This window comes from Callorhinchus milii, unplaced genomic scaffold (genome assembly GCF_018977255.1).
Source record: "Callorhinchus milii isolate IMCB2004 unplaced genomic scaffold, IMCB_Cmil_1.0 Scaffold1, whole genome shotgun sequence".
In the NCBI taxonomy this organism is placed as follows: Eukaryota; Metazoa; Chordata; class Chondrichthyes; order Chimaeriformes; family Callorhinchidae; genus Callorhinchus; species Callorhinchus milii.
Window position 1 is genome coordinate 133,773,530 of NW_024704742.1, and position 16,042 is coordinate 133,789,571.

Here is a 16,042-nt window from a genome sequence, read left to right on the forward strand (position 1 = left end):
AAATTCTCCTTCATCCACTTCATGGCTGTTTGTGGGATATTGCAGTACGCTGCGCTATTGCCTACAAAGTACACAGTCACTACATTTCACAGTAAAATCCTGCCAAGTGTTGAAACTCTCTTCCAATTTCCTCCACATTTATCAACACTTCCACAGTGCAGTGGGTAAGGAACATTGAAATGTACAGTACAATTTTTAGGATAATTATTATTAGAGCATGAATGAAATTTGAGATGTTCTCCTAACTTGAAAGGAGTTCGCTGAATATAAATGTAAATGTGTAGCTTTACAATGAGGGTCACTGGGAGGTAGTGAGTGTTTACCTTCTACACACTTTCCCTCCCATCAAAGATCAGCCAGATGAAGCTAATTGCTGTTGATATGCTTTGTCTCAACCATGACAAACCCCTGCTGAGATGTACAGCTCCACGCTGGTCAATTATTCAAAGGGAATTAATAATTAAATCTGTTCTATTTAATTACAATTCACGCCTCACTTTACTCTGTGTATTGATGTCACCCACAGGTAATCTCGTTCATCTCAATTGGACAATTTGATCTTGTGCCAGCAAACAATGAGATTAAAATAACTTTGGCTCAGAAATGTCACCGGGACTCAGCGTGCCCCTCCCTCCAACCCTCCGTCCCTCCCATCAGCTCGTTCAAGGTCCATCTAAAGATCTACTTCTTTGACTGTGCTTGACCCATCCACCCATCCCCCAGCTCGGGTGCTCCGCGAGCAGTGTTGAGCACTGTGGAATCTTGTAGCTCAGTGGTTAGAGCACTCTCCTCGCAAGTGAGACGTGGGTTCAATTCCCGGCAGGGTGAAACGTTAGGCAAGTTTCCTTACTCCACATGCCTCTTTTATCTAGCAGTAAGTAGGAACATGGTTATTAGTTGATTGGCAGATCACTTTCTGGTGATAATAATCTCTTAGAAAAAAGGTCACTCAATCCACAACTGTTTGTAGGACACTAATATGCGCAATTGGCTTCTGTGTTTCGCCCACAAAATATACAGTCAATTCACTTTACAGTATATTCTGTGAAGCGCTTTGAGATATCTCGAAGATGTGATAAGGCGCTATATCAAATGCAAGAATTATTTATTATTATTTAATGGGACATTTTTTCTGAAGCGAAAACCCTGTGTAAAATGTAAATTTATATTGTATTATATTGTTACGTCATTTCCTTGCTGGCCTTTAGAATTATAACATAGAGTCATTCACTGACTCGAGGAGAAATTGGGGTAGTAGCAGACAGGGAGCAGGGGTTATGGGAGAGCAAAGCCACAGGAATGGAGGGTAGAATAATATTCTGTTCATTTGGAGGTTAAAGGAACAGTAATAATAATACTTGCATTGGATGCAGCACCTTGTCATGAGACGTCTAAAAACCTTTCACAGGATATACTGTAAAATGGATTGTGGGTGAAACACAGCATCTAGTTTGCACACAGCAATGTCCCACAAACAACAATGAAGTGAATGACCAATTTTATTTGGGGGGATTTGTTAGTCAGGACACTGGGAGAAGCTCATTTTGCTTTTTAAATAGTGCCATGTAATCTTTAACTTCCAGCTTAACAGGCAGACAAGTTTAACGTTTTATCCAAGGGATGGCACCTCCAACAATCAACGTATCCCCAGCACTACATTGAAGAATCAGCTTTGAGTATGTGATTCCAAATCCCAATGTGGGGCATTAAATGTGTCAGCCAAGAATACCCAAGATCAAAGTCCCAACGTGAGCCTTGAACTCAGAATTTTCTCAACTTGTGATCTTGTGAACTGAGCCAGGCTGACATACAAGTTACAATAGTCTTAGAGACTAGTTAGACTAGTTGGGCTTAATATGATTTTATAGGCTAAGACTACAACAACAACAACAAGATGGCATTTATAGAGCGCCTTTCATTTCGGGAGGACTTCCCAAGGCACTGGACAGTTGGGTCGGGACCCGAGCAGGGGGGAAATGGTTAGGGTGAGGGGAGGGAAGGGAGGGAGCGAGGAGGGGGGAAATAGTCAAGGTGAGGGGAGGGAAGGGAGGGAGCGAGGAGGGGGTAGAGAGTCGAGAGGGGAGCTGAAGGCACGGTCAAAGAGAAAGGTCTTGAGACCGGCCTTGAAGGAGGAAAGGGAGGAAGCAAGGCGAAGGCACTGGGGGATGGAGTTCCAGAGCCTAGGGGCTGAGAGGCTGAAAGCCCGGCCACCGATGTTAGGGTGGGGGATATGGAGCAGACCAGAGCCAGAGGAACGGAGGGTACGGGCAGGTAGGTGGGGGGATAGTAGGTCGGAGAGGTAGGAGGGTGCAAGGCCGTAAATGGCCTTGTAGGTGAGGATGAGGATCTTGAATTCAGGACTAGGTGAATTTATATATACTTTTCTGTGGAGAAAGCAAACACAGCTGGCCCGATGCTATATTTGCCTTCAGAAAACAGCTTTCCAATTACAGTTGACCTTAGTCAGCTTGTTTTTTGCTGCTATTATGACCAGTTTGGCATTTCATCTGCCTGGTTATTCATCACAACTGATCCGTCACTGGTGTGGAAACAATTGAAGCAGTGACATTACCTGGGCTGAGATGGCTGGAAAGATCGCAACTGAAGAACGGATGAGTAATTGGCTGACCCGATGTCACATGGTTGTGAGCATTCAATTAAAATAATTATAACAATCCTTTGCATTTGGTTCAGTATCTTTCAATTCAGGAGGATGTCTCAAAGTGCTTCACAGGATTTACTGTAAAGTGCAGTGATTGTGTATTATGGGACAATGCTGGGCGAACTCATGCCCAGCAGTGTCCCATAAACAGCCATAACCAAATTTATTTGTGGGATTGTTGGTTAAGATACTGGGAGAAACTCCCTTCTCTCTTTGAATAGTGCGATGGGATCTTTAACATCCACCTGAACAGGCAGAAGGAGCCTTGGGTTACTGTCTTATCTGAAGGACAGCACATCTGACAATGCAGCACACACCCAGCATTGCATTCCGTTCCCCCCCTGCCCTCCACCCTCCCCGATCCCAACCCTTAGTTCGGGTCCGAAACATTGATTGTCCAGCACCTTGGGACGTCCTGCTGACGTGAAGGGCTCTGTACAAATTTAATTTTGTTGTTGTTGTTGCATCAGCTTAAACTCCCAAAGTGGAGCTTGAATCCAACTAGAACCTAGAACTTTCTGACTGAGAGGTAAGAGTCAATGGCAATTCCACAAACTCTGACTGTCCAGCGCCTTGGGCTGTCTTGGGGCGTCTTGGTAATTTTGTTGTTGTTCAAAATCCTCGGCCTCACCTATAAACCCTTCATTTCCTAGCACTTCCCTATCTCAGTGATCTTCTCCTACTCTGCTCCATCTCTTCTGCTCGCCTGAACTGCTCAGTTAACCCAAAACCTCTACACATCTCCCTCCGCATCCCCACCATCATCTGTGGTCCAGCTTTGGCTATTACACCTCTAACCTCTGGAACTTCCTTATCTCTACCTCTAAATTTCTATCTGTCTTAAGATAGAACAGGGCGAAAGGAATTTGAAGGTGAAATGAATATGTTACATTCTTCTCCTTTCAACAAATTAAAGTGTTGAATGAATTTACCTTCTCAACATTCCAACATATCCAACTTGATTGGCCTATTTTCTTCTGATAAATTTTCAAAATCCTCTTGTACAAAATGACATGTGGCACAATGTTATTGTTGGCTTATATCATTAGACATGAACTTGGTTGTCAATTTTATTCCAGTTAAGGTTGCTTTCTGGTGCATGGTTTGCAACTATTTATGCATTTTATTCTGTAGTCTAGCCACTGCCTTGTTTATTTTCACCTCCGTCAATTTGTAACACTCACAAGGTGTTTCAATGCATAATCATCAATCTTCCTCTGTGACTAGACATCAATATTGTACAAATGGTACAGAATTCCTTTGTCTACTGTCTGAATCATTGAGTGCAACTGTGGGTTTTCTATAACGATATAATGGGCTTAGACGGTAAACAGTTTAATTTATTTGCACCACTCTCTGGAGCTCCATCCTGGAGTCCCTCTGACTCGTTCCATCCTCCCTTCGTTTATTGCCTATCTCAAGAACTACGTCTTTGAATGCACTTTTAATAATCTTTCTCCTCCGCACCCCTCTTGACTCCCACCTCCAACTTAGGTGCCCATCCAACAGTGTTAAGTACTTTGAGGCATCCACCCAATGTGAAAGGGGGTCACCTCCCGTTCCCAGCTTGGCATCAAACCACACCGCTGTTAAGCATTCCAAGACGCTACCCCTATTTATTTATTTATTTATTTATTTATTTATTTATTTATTTATTTATTTGTTTATTTATTTATTTATTTGTTTGTTTGTTTGTTTGTTTGTTTGTTTGTTTGTTTGTTTGTTTATCTATCTATTTATCTATTTATCTATTTATCTGTTTGTTTGTTTGTTTACTGTAAATGTTGTTGGGTTCCCGTAGCTTAGAGGTTAGAGCACTCGCCTTGCAAGCGAGAAGACCTGGGTTCGATTCCTGGGCAGGATGAAACGTTGGGCAGGTTTCCTTACTCCACACACCTCTGTTTACCTAGTAATAAGTAGGAACCCAGTTGTTTGTCAATTGGTGGGTCACTTTCCGGGGTAATAATGCCTCCAAAAACAAACAACAAAATTTGGTAATTTGGTCACTCAATCCACGACTGTTTATGGGATGCTGCTCTGCACAATTGCTGCTGTGTTTCACCCATAAAATATATATACAATTCACTTGACGGCATATTCTGGAAGCACTTTCAGACGTCTCAATGAGGTGATAAGGTGCTGTATCAAATGCAAGAATTATTGTTATTATCATTATTAATATTATCCCTGATGCTATCTAAATGCAAGTCATTGTTGTTGAAAGGCGCTACACAAATGCAAATTGTGTTGATAAAAAAAATCCTTATTACTTCAGTGAAACACTTCACAGGATTTTACTTGAAACTAGTGACTGTATTGTCCAGGTGAACACAGCAGGAAATTTATGCACAATAATATCTCACAAAATAACTGTAATGAAAATGACCAATTTAATTTTATCTGGGGGACTGTTGGCCAGGACACCAGGTAAAACTCCCTTCTTTTCTTAAATAGTCTTTAATATCTGCTCACCACCCAAACTCCACCATCCACATTCTCACCTGCACCAAATTCTGCATGCCCATCAACCCAATCCTCACCAGGCTCCTTGCTCCCTGTCTCCAAAAAGATTGCTATCAAGAATCTCACCCTCATGTACAAATTGTTTCATGTTCTAGTACATTGCAGTACAGTGCTCAAATTGATAGGTGGTGTTTGTCAATTGCTCCGAATTGTGCGATTGCTTCTCAAGTTGTCTCTGTCTCTCCAAGAGATAAATAATTTAAATAACTAGAGGGTAACTAGGATTAAGTGTTCATCGGTAATTGTTCTGGATTTGAGTGTTTGAATTAATTGAAGAGGCACTTGTGGGCTATATCACTGGCTTGAAATAAGATTATCTCGGAGATTGGTTCAAAACGATTCAATTAGAAATTCATGTGTAGTGAACAGATACAGTTTGTTATGTGTGCCAGTCTGTGCATTCAAGCCATGTTGGGGATAATGCTACAACTTATCCTGGCTCAGTTGGTAGCACTCTCACCTCTGAGTCAGACGATTGTGGGTTCAAACCCCACATTAAGAGGACTCCAGTGTATCTGTTCATTGTTGGAGGCAACGTTGTTCACATGAGATGCTAAACCAAGTCTGCCTATTCAGGTGTATGTTAAACATCCCATGGCACTACTCGAAAACAGAAGGGAGTTTCTCCCGGTGTCTATGCCAATGATAACAATCACCCAAATAAATAAAATTGGTGATTTACTTCAGAGCTTTTTTTGAGAGATCGCTGATTGCACAATTGCTGCCGCACTTGCCTTCAAAACACAGTCACGGCTCTTTACAGCACATCACGTGAAATACTTTGAGACCTGCTGACATGGAACGTGCTGTATCAAATGCAAGGATTATTTTATTTATTATTTAACATTAAACAAGAGCTGCGCATCAACCACCAAATTAATAAAAAGGGTTTGAAACTCACAGACATGAGTCATCCTAATTTACAACAGGTTTTGGTGCAGGTTTTGGTCTGATTTCATTCTTTAATGAAAACTTCCATGTGGAACAAGCTTGCAGGAGCTTGATCTTTTGAGCACTTTTAAGACCAGTTTGCGAGTTGGAATTTGCTATGGGTTTAATCTCCCAAATGGTTGACGCTTTAACCCACTCATTGATAAACTGCAGGCTTACCACGAATGGCAAGGTGTGCAGTTTTAACTGGTTAAACCTCAGGAGTTACCCCAACGCACATTCTTGGGTCCCCCAAGCATTGGTTCTTGCTAACCTGTGCTTAATACTCTCGGAAATTAAGTAAGCAAACATTTTGCGTCGTGAGAATGTTTCAATGCGGCTGACCAAGGTGTTCATTGAAGAGTTTATCATGGAGAAGATCTTTGCAGAGTCTAACATTTGGGAGATTGATGGGAAGTCTAAGATATAGAAGATCTTTGAAGAGTGCAATGTCTGGGAGATCTTTGAGAAGTCATTAGGGAGTTGAACATATGAAAAACCTTCAATATAGACCATTCAGTGGGTTTAATTTACCCTGATTTCAGAAGGCATTTGATACATTTCCACTTAAGAGGCTTTCAAAGAGATGGATAGATCATTAAATTAAAGAGAAATGAACTAGTAAGATTGAAAACTGGTTGAGCAACAGGAGGTCGGAGATGGCGTGATGGTGGTGGAGCACGAATCAGTGACCAGTTAAGCAGCGATTGGGTTCCTGTGGTTTATTCAGTTTAAAGATAATTATGGAGCGTGTAATACCCGAATTAAGTAAATGGAGGGTGTAAAAAAGACTGGAGGCGAATGTAAAGACTTTAGATGTTTATTTAAAGTAAGAGAACGGGGATGTATTGGTATTGCACTCGCCTCGCAAGCGAGAGGACCCGGGTTCGATTCCCTGGGCAGGGTGAAACCTTAGACAAGTTTCCTTACTCCTGTATATTTTGCAGTATAGTCTGTGAAGTGCTTTGAGACATCTCAATGACATGATCAAATTGTAAATAATGATGATTGTGGACTATTGTTATGTATAATCATGACTATAAGGGTTGATTCATATGGGTATGGGTGATGTACTCGCTGTTGTTTACTAAGGAAAATAGGCAATTGAATAACCTTTGAAACCCCTGAAGTCAGCAGTAAATTGAACCTAGCGGTCAGTAGGCTGGTACAAACTGGTTTAGAGCTATCAAAAAAGTTAGACAAAGTTACATTTTCCAGAACAAAGAAACATGTCAGAAAACAGTTTCAAGGCCGGGACAGGGAGCCTGGGACGAGGAGATTAGGAGCCAGGAGAAGAGTCACGAGGGGCAAAGGAATGCGTGAGAAATCATCACTGAGGGGTATCGATACAATGAACACCATGCGCAGGTTAAGATGAGGTGATCTGAAGGAAGGTGATGGTGACTGTAAGGTGATAGTGACTGAAGTTGTCTTGGATCGGGGAGAGAACAGGGGAGGAGGCTCTGTGGTCACCATTGCGAAGGGCTGACCTCTTCGACCGAAACCACAGAAACTCAAGATTGAGAATGACTCCTCGCAGGACGAGCAGGAGGGCTGAAGGAGGAAGAACAACACAGACACCGAGTTAAAACTCAAGAGACCACCAACAGGCAGCTCTTCCAGTCGATCATGCTGATCACCGGAGAACTCTGGACTGCAGACTTCAGGGGAAAGATCGATTAAGGCAGAATACCACAGACACACCAGAGGGAGACAAGATAGCCGAGAGAGAGAGAGAGAAAAAAAGGAAGCCTTGTCACAGACTCCAGAGACCAGTCAGATTTGACCGCTGACCCAGCCTCCTTTCCCAGCACGCTGCTTCTACCCGACCCGGCTGATTGACTGCTAGTTACCGGTAGTATAGTTTCGCACTTCCAAGCATCCATGCATAATGCACCCTCTTTCGCTTAAAACCTTTGATATTATGTGATTCAAACTTATGGTTTATCAAACTGTATTCGGGATTAGTATGCGGTCGACTGTATGTGATCTATTTAGTTTAAAGTCTAATGTTCATTTAGCCCTTAAGGTATAACCAATCACTAACTCTTATGAGTCTTTCAATATTCGTGATGTCAGTTGCAACCAGTTATTTTGATTAAACTTATTTATATCAGCAAAATGGAGTTCAGATCTGTGGGTGTACCAATTCAGCCATCGCCGCTAGAGTTTACAAAATGCAAGGATTATTATTATCATTATTTAAGGAATGAACTATTTGGTTAAAATTCTGTTGAGTAGCTTTGGCTGTCTGTCTCCCCCTTCTCCTTTGCTCAGCATTCAACTCCTCCATTGTGAAGCACTCTAATGTATCCTGCATGAAGCATGATATATAAATGTAAGTTTTTGTTGTTGGCAAGGTATGACTTTAATAACAAAAATCCAGCTGTGGAGCTAACAGGGAGCAAGGAGATGACTGGAATATATTTTTTTGCTAACACCACATCCATTTAATAATGATTTTTCCCACCTGCCTTCACTGAGCAGTGGGACTTCGGATTAGTGCAGGTGCGAGATGGGCAGAGATTGAATTGGACAATTATTGAAAGGAAAGTGGAGTTTAAAAATAAAATTGTTCTCAGTGGGAAAGTCACTGAGCCCCAGTTACTACAATAATAGTAATAATAAGATGCATTGCATTTATAATAATAATCTTTGCCTTTGAGACTGCCTTTCATTTTGGCAAGCTGTCTCAAAGCGCTTCATGATTTACTGAAAAGCGACTGTGTATTTTGTAGGAGAACTCGGCAGTCAATTCACACACAATGTCACACAAACAGCAATGATGTGAATGATTGATTTTATCTGGGACGTTGTTGGCTAAGACACTGGGAGAAACTCCCTTTGCATTTTGAATAGTGTGCAGGGGACCTTTAACATCCACCTAAACAGGCAGACGGGATCTCAGTTCATCTTCTCATCTGAAGGACGGGACCATTGCAGAACACCCCCAGCCTGGACTGATATGTCAGCCTAGACTGTGTGAGCTCAAAATTGCACCATTCAGAATGTATGCTGTAATATAATAATCATTTATTCTTTATGTAGATTGTAATGTATGCATTTACTGAAAATCTCTTTGTAAGCGTAACATATGACAGTACATATGAGTTCAAGATGCTCATTCTCACCTTTAAATCCCTCAACAATCTTGCTCAACCCTATTTCTGCAATCTCCTTCAAACCCTACCCACCTGGCTGCTCCCTTTGCTCAGCAAGCAAACCAGCTTCATGTCCCCTGCTTTGTCTACCCACCATTGGCGGGCAGGCTTTCAGATCTTCTGCCACCACTCTCATGAACTCCATTCCATAGTCCCTCCAACTCTCACCCTCCCTCATCTCTTTCAAGGCACGTCTCAAAATGTACATCTTTCCCCTCCCCACCCTCTTGGCTACGAACAAGCATTGTGAAGCACTTTGAGATAATAATAATGATAATAATAATAAACGTTGCATTTGATATAGTGATTTTCCCATCTTCTAGACGTCTCAAAGCGCTTCACAGAATATACTGTAAAGTGAATTGACTCTATATTTGTGGGCGAAAAGTGGCAGCCAATTGCGCACAGCATTGTCCCACAAACAGCCGTGGATTGAGTAACCAAATTATTATTTTTTTCTTGAGGGATTATTATCAGGTGTGTGGGGTAAGGAAACTTGCATAAGGTTTCACCCTGCCGAGCTGTCCTCCCGACGTGTTAAGGCACTGTCTAAATTTAAATGGCATTGCATTGTAACGTGTAGTTGTTGAATACTGAATACTGAGGGAAGCTGGGCAAGTTAGATAGGGCAGCCATTAACTCCGGCCCCTTCACACACTCACATTCTGGGTGTACTCCATGAGATAAGCAGAAAAATAATAGGTTAGTTAGCTTCTCATTGGATATGTGTGTGAATGTTTGAACGTCATTGATAACAATAGCAACAATTAATAATAATAGTAATAATAGTAAACTTGCATTTTGTCAGCAGGACGTCTCAAGATGTTTCACAGGATATACTGTAGACTGGAGTGACTGTGTGTTTTGAGGGAGAATGCATAGGGAAAATGTCTCCAAAAGCTTTATGGAGACGGCCTGAGATAAAGTGGTATGTGTGGGCGCAGTCAAAGAGATAGGCTATTAGAAGTGGGAAAGAAGGGAGGGAGGGATTGAGGCCGAGGGTCTTCGAAAGAGATAAGGGATAAAATTAATGACAGGGTATGAGTTAATTGGAGTCAGGGAGCACGTTTTAAGAGGCAATCATTTAGGAGGTTAGTTTATTGGATTTTTTTTTACGAGGAAATAAGAGCGTGTGTCTACAGAGAGATCGCGGTGGATGTCATGCATCTGGATTTCCAGAAGGGAATTGATCAGGTGCCTGTCACAAATCTGACATATCTGGGATTATAAAGATTAATCAAAATCCTCCTACTGCAGACACTGGGTCTAGGGTCTGGCTTGGTGTTACAGACAATGACATGCGGGTGAAAGAGTGGAATCAAATGCCTGCATTTCTGCAGTCAGACAGTCTGCTTATTCAGGCAGACGTTAAAAATCAGAAAAGAGAAGGGTGTTTCTCCTGGTGTCCTAGTAAACAAGCACAAATGTGGCATGGCTGTTTGTTGGTCATTATTATGTCCATACTGGCTGCCACATTCGCCTATAAAATGTATAGTCGCTCCACTTTACCGCAAATCAAATTGGTCACTCACATAAGAACATAAGAACATAAGAAATGCTAGATGAGAAAACTATCGAATCTGTGTTTGAAGGAATCAACATTTCCTGCTTCAACCATTTCTCTAGGGAGCCTGTTCCACAGGTTTACTATTCGCTCAGTGAAATAGTGTTTTGGTAGGTGTGTTCCGAATTCACCCCTTTCAATCACAGCCCGTGTCCTCTGGTTTTACTATTCTGGACAAGTTGAAATAGCCTGTCATGATCTATATTGTCTTGCTTCTTTAGAATCTTAAAGACAGAAATTGTGTCCTCTCAATCCTCTCTTTTCCAGTGTGAACAAGCTCAGTTTACTTAGCCTCTCCTCGTAGACCAGTCCTTTCATTCTCTCAATTATTTTTGTTTCCCCTCTCTGTATCCTCTCGATTTCTCCCATATCCTTTTTTGTACGGTGGTGACCAGAACTGTACACACTGCTCTAAATATAATAGTAATAATAATAATAATCCTTGCATTTGATATAGCGCTTTTCACGTCGGGAGGACGTCCCAAAGCGCTTCATAGAACACACTGTAAAGTGAATTGACTGTATATTTGTGGGCAAACGCGGCAGCCAATTGCACACAGCAATGTCCCACAAACAGTCGTTGATTGAAAATGACCAATTTCTTATTGTTTTGGGTTTTGGAGGGATTATTATTAGGCTCTGTGTGGAGTAAGGAAACTTGCCCAAGGTTTCGCCCTACCGGGAATTGAACTCAGGTCTCTCACTTGCAAAGCGAGTGCTCTAACCACTGAGCTACAGGACTCGTCTCGCTCATAATTTATACCAATATTTACTTCATGGCTATTTGTGGGACACTGCTGGGTGGAAACTGGCTGCCGCATTTCACCCACAAAACACGCAGTCAAAACCACTTTAGTACTTCAGTACCTTACTTTACATGCCTCTGTTTACCAAGCAGTAAGTAGAAACCTGGTTGCTCTTTTTTCTTGTTTCCGTGATGGGGAGAAATTAAGAGCTATGGAGGAGCAAAGACTAAAAACAAATCACTAAAAACTAGTTCCCAGGTGCAAAACGTAATCAAAAAGGCGAATGGCATGTTGGCGTTTATCTCAAGGGGCCTGGAATACAAAGAGGAAGAAATGATGCTTCAGCTGTATAGAGTGTTAGTCAGACCCCATTTGGAGACTGTGTTCAGTTTTGGGCTCCATACCTCAGGAAAGATACATTGGCCCTGAATGTATCTCTGGTGGGGAAATCCAAACAAGGGGGATATTTAAGAATGAAATCAGGAAGTATTTGTTCACTCAAAGGGTTGTAGAAATCTGGAATTCTCTCCCCCAAAAGGCCGTGGGTGCTGGATCCATCCACACCTTCAAGAGTGAGGTTGATAGATTTTTGGTTGGTCAGGCTATTAAGGGATATGGGGAGAAAGCAATTAATTGGAATTGAAAGGATTAGTTGAGGTGCAGATCAGCTATGATCTAATTAAATGGTGGAACAGGCTCGAAGGGCTGAATGACCTTTTCCGGTTCCTATGTTGCTTTCCATGATCCACCTCCCTCCCACCAAACACATGTGGTCACTCAATCCACGATGGTTTGTGGGACACCACTTTGTGCAATTGGCTGCCATGTTTCACCCACAAACACAGTCAATCCACTTTACAATGTATTCTGTGAAGCGTTCTCAGACTCCGCCACTGTGAAGCGTTCCTGGACTCTATCCCGCGTGAAGGGTGCGATATAAATGCAAGTTATTGTTGAAAAACTACTATGACTTCATAAACCAAATGCGAGGATTATTATTTACAGTATATTCTGTGAAGTTGTTTGAGACGTCTCAACAATGTGATAAGGTGCTACATAATAATAATAATCCTTGCATTTGATATAGCGTCTTATTGCTTATCGTTGAGACGTCTCAAAGCGCTTCACAGAATATACTGTAAACTGAATTGACTGTGTATTTTACACGTGAAACGCGGCAGCCGATTGCGCACAACATTGTGGTTTGATCATGGGAAGAGAGAGAGAGATGTTTCCTCTCTCAGTAATGGTGTCCTGGTTTTCTATAGTTGCATCTGTCTACACTAATGTAGAAGAATCCTCTCTGAGGATTCTGACACACGTCAGAACATTATTAAGCTCAGGCCAGAACAGTAGGAAATCTCTGAGGTGGGTCTTGTGCTGTCATCTCAATCTCTGCATGATGTTAATGCATTTGGAAGCTTTGGAAAAATCTGACAGTAGGATAATTCTCACTGGCGGTGGAACGATTTGTCGTGTTGTCATTCGTGTTATCTCCTTTCGTCAGGAAGAAGATTAACTTCAAAATGACCACAGTCAGCAACAGGAGGATGAACACCAGCACTACCACGAGCCAGGTAGGGGTACCTGTGTGTGCACAGGCATTATATCAAATGCAAGGATTAGTAATATAAGACTGTAGAACAACAACAACAAAATGACAGTATATATGGTGCCTTTCAGACATAGGTTTAAAGTTGTAAAGGGCAATTTTAGGTCAGACAACCAGGAAGTGTTTCAGAAGTGATTAACAAAACTGAACAGGTTGTCAGGAAGGTTGGTGGGGCCACTATATCTTTCCAGTAAAATACTGTGATAAAGTTAATGTCTGCCTATTGAGGTGGATGTTAAAGATCCTGTGGTGCTATTCGAAAAAGAAAGGGAGTTTCTTTTCTCATATTCGTCTTTGAATTGCTTCACGCCCAGGCACCTCCCTACCTCTCCGACCCTCTTACACACCATTCCACAACCCGTCGCCTCCGCTCAACTGGCTCCGGCCTCCTGCTTGTTGCTCGTGCCTCCCATTCCCCCAACAGCAGCTGTGCTTTCAGCCACTATGCCCTGAGACTCTGGAACTCTCTGCCTTGTCCCCTCCTTGCCTGTCTTCAGATTACACCTGAAACCTTCCTCTTCGAGCGTATCTACAGTCACCTCCCCTCTCTCCTATCAAGTTCTACCACTGTTAAGCGCTCTGAGGCGCTACCCTCCCTGAAGGCCGCTGTATAAATGCAAGTCGTCGTTGTTGATTCTGTCTTCATTCATAATTCTTAATATTCAATACATGAAGCAGTCTAACAAATTCAAACACATCAGCTGATGTCAAATTCTCTTTGGCTGGAATATTGGAAGTTGATGCATTTTTGATAGTGGAATATATTATTTCTATAGAGACCCAGCATAGCTAATTGCAGATCAGAAGGGTTGATAGTGATGATTAGATGCCCTGAGGTAACACACTTTGATGTACATTAAATATATATTTCTCTCTCAATCTCTCGCTCTCTCTGATGAAAGTGTGTTCTTCAAAAAGATTTTAGCTGTTGGAAATGTTTGGAGCCTGGAGTTATTTTGCACACTGTGTTGGTTCACTATCTTCACTGGGCTTTTCATCATTGGCTCATTGTGATTTAGTTATCTGGATTGCTGAGGAAGAATCCTTAGGATGAAGCTACACAGATCTGACTGCTTCACAGAATGTATTGTAAAGACTGATTCCCCCCGGCTCGGAGTCAGACTCCACCAGTGTTAAGCTCTCTGGGACGCTACATGGCATGAAGGGAGCTATATAAATGCACGTTGTTGTTGTAAAGTGGAATTACTGTAATTTGTGGGTAAAACGCAGCAGCCAATTGCGCACAGCAGTGTCCCATTCATGGATTGAGTGACCAAACTTTTTTTGGGGGGATTATTACCCCTGAAAAGTGATCTGCCAATCTACCAACAACCAGATTTCTACTTACTATTATATAAACAGAGGCGTGCAGAGTAAGGAACTTTGAAAGTTTCACCCTGCCCGGGAATCGCACTATACTAATTACTACAGGACTCAAAGAATGAGGATTTCTTTAAGAGTGAATCTGGCTTTCAGTGGGGAGAAATTCCACCTAGGTATATATGTGTACAATAATACACTATTAATTTGCATATATTTATTGCCCTTCATGCAGTCTGACGTCTTCGTTTCCTTCCTGGCTTGGCACCAAGCCACTGTTGTGGAAGGGAAGATGACTGTAGAAGAGGAAAGTCTTCAGGTGTGTTGTGAAGACTGTTGAAATTGGAATTGGCCATGCTTTCAGCCAATATGGCCCGATTTTCCAGAATTTTATCTGGGAGATTGTCGGCCAGGATACTGGAAGAAACTTCCTCTCTTTTCAAATCGTGCCGAAGGATCTTTGGTGTCCACCTGAACAGGCAGACGTGTCCTCAGTTATATAATATATAATAATCCTTACATTTGATATGGCGCCTTATCACGTCTTCGAGATGTCTTAAAGCGCTTCACAGAATATTCTGTAAAGTGAATTGACTGTATATTTTTCAGGCGAAACATGGCAGCCAATTGCGTACAGCAGCATCCCACAAACAGCCATGGATTGAGGTGCCAAATTATTATTATTTTATTTATATTTGAAAGGATTAATACTCCCCGGAAAAGCAATCTGCCAATCGACCAACAACAGAGATCCTATCCACTGCTAAGTATACAGAAGCGTGTGGAGCAAGGAAATTTGCCTAAGGTTTTGCACTGACTGGGAACCGAACCTGGGTCCTCTTGCTTGCGAGGCAAGTGTTCTACCCAATGTGCTACAGGACTCCACAGTTTAATATCTTGGCCAAATGAGAGCACCTCCGACAATACAGAAAACCCCACTGCCCAGACACACAAATACACACCCCCTGCACTGCACAGGAGAGTCAGCCTAGAGTTCAAAGTCCCGACCTGGGGCTTGGACCCGCAGCATTCTGACTCAGAAGCCAGTGTGCTGACAACCAAACCAAGCTGACACCTTTAATAATAATAATAATAATAATCCTTGCATTTGATATAGCGCTTTTCACGTCGGGAGGATGTCCCAAAGCGCTTCACAGAACACACTGTAAAGTGAATTGACTGTACATTTGTGGGCGAACGCGGCAGCCAATTGCGCACAGCAATGTCCCACAAACAGTCGTGGATTGAAAATGACCAATTTATTATTGTTTTTGGTTTTTGGAGGGATTATTATTAGGCTCTGTGTGGAGTAAGGAAACTTGCCCAAGGTTTCGCCCTGCCTGGAATTGAACTCAGGTCTCTCGCTTGCAAAGCGAGTGCTCTTTAACATCCATGGGTAATTTAAAAAGTCTCGCCACACGATTTATTCAAGAGAAGTATTCAAATACATATTGCACGCAAAGGGTACAAATTGTAATATAAAAATAAATAAGAAATATTTCTGTGCCTGCCCGGGGTGAAATT

At 42.1% G+C, this 16,042-nt stretch overlaps 1 protein-coding gene across 2 annotated transcripts in view; it reads left to right on the top strand.

Annotated features, from left to right (window-relative positions):
- The first annotated feature begins 7,245 nt into the window (after window positions 1-7,245).
- LOC103184875 overlaps window positions 7,246-16,042 on the top strand; it is a 65,227-nt gene continuing 56,430 nt past the window's right edge. Inside the window, exons 1-2 of one of the 2 annotated variants that reach the window (XR_488579.2) lie at window positions 7,246-7,970; window positions 13,094-13,163. The gene's annotated coding sequence lies outside the window, so the exon portion shown is untranslated. Of the gene's footprint in view, window positions 7,971-12,778; window positions 13,164-16,042 lie in introns of those variants that run through there. The other variant, XR_488578.2, reaches the window with a different exon arrangement.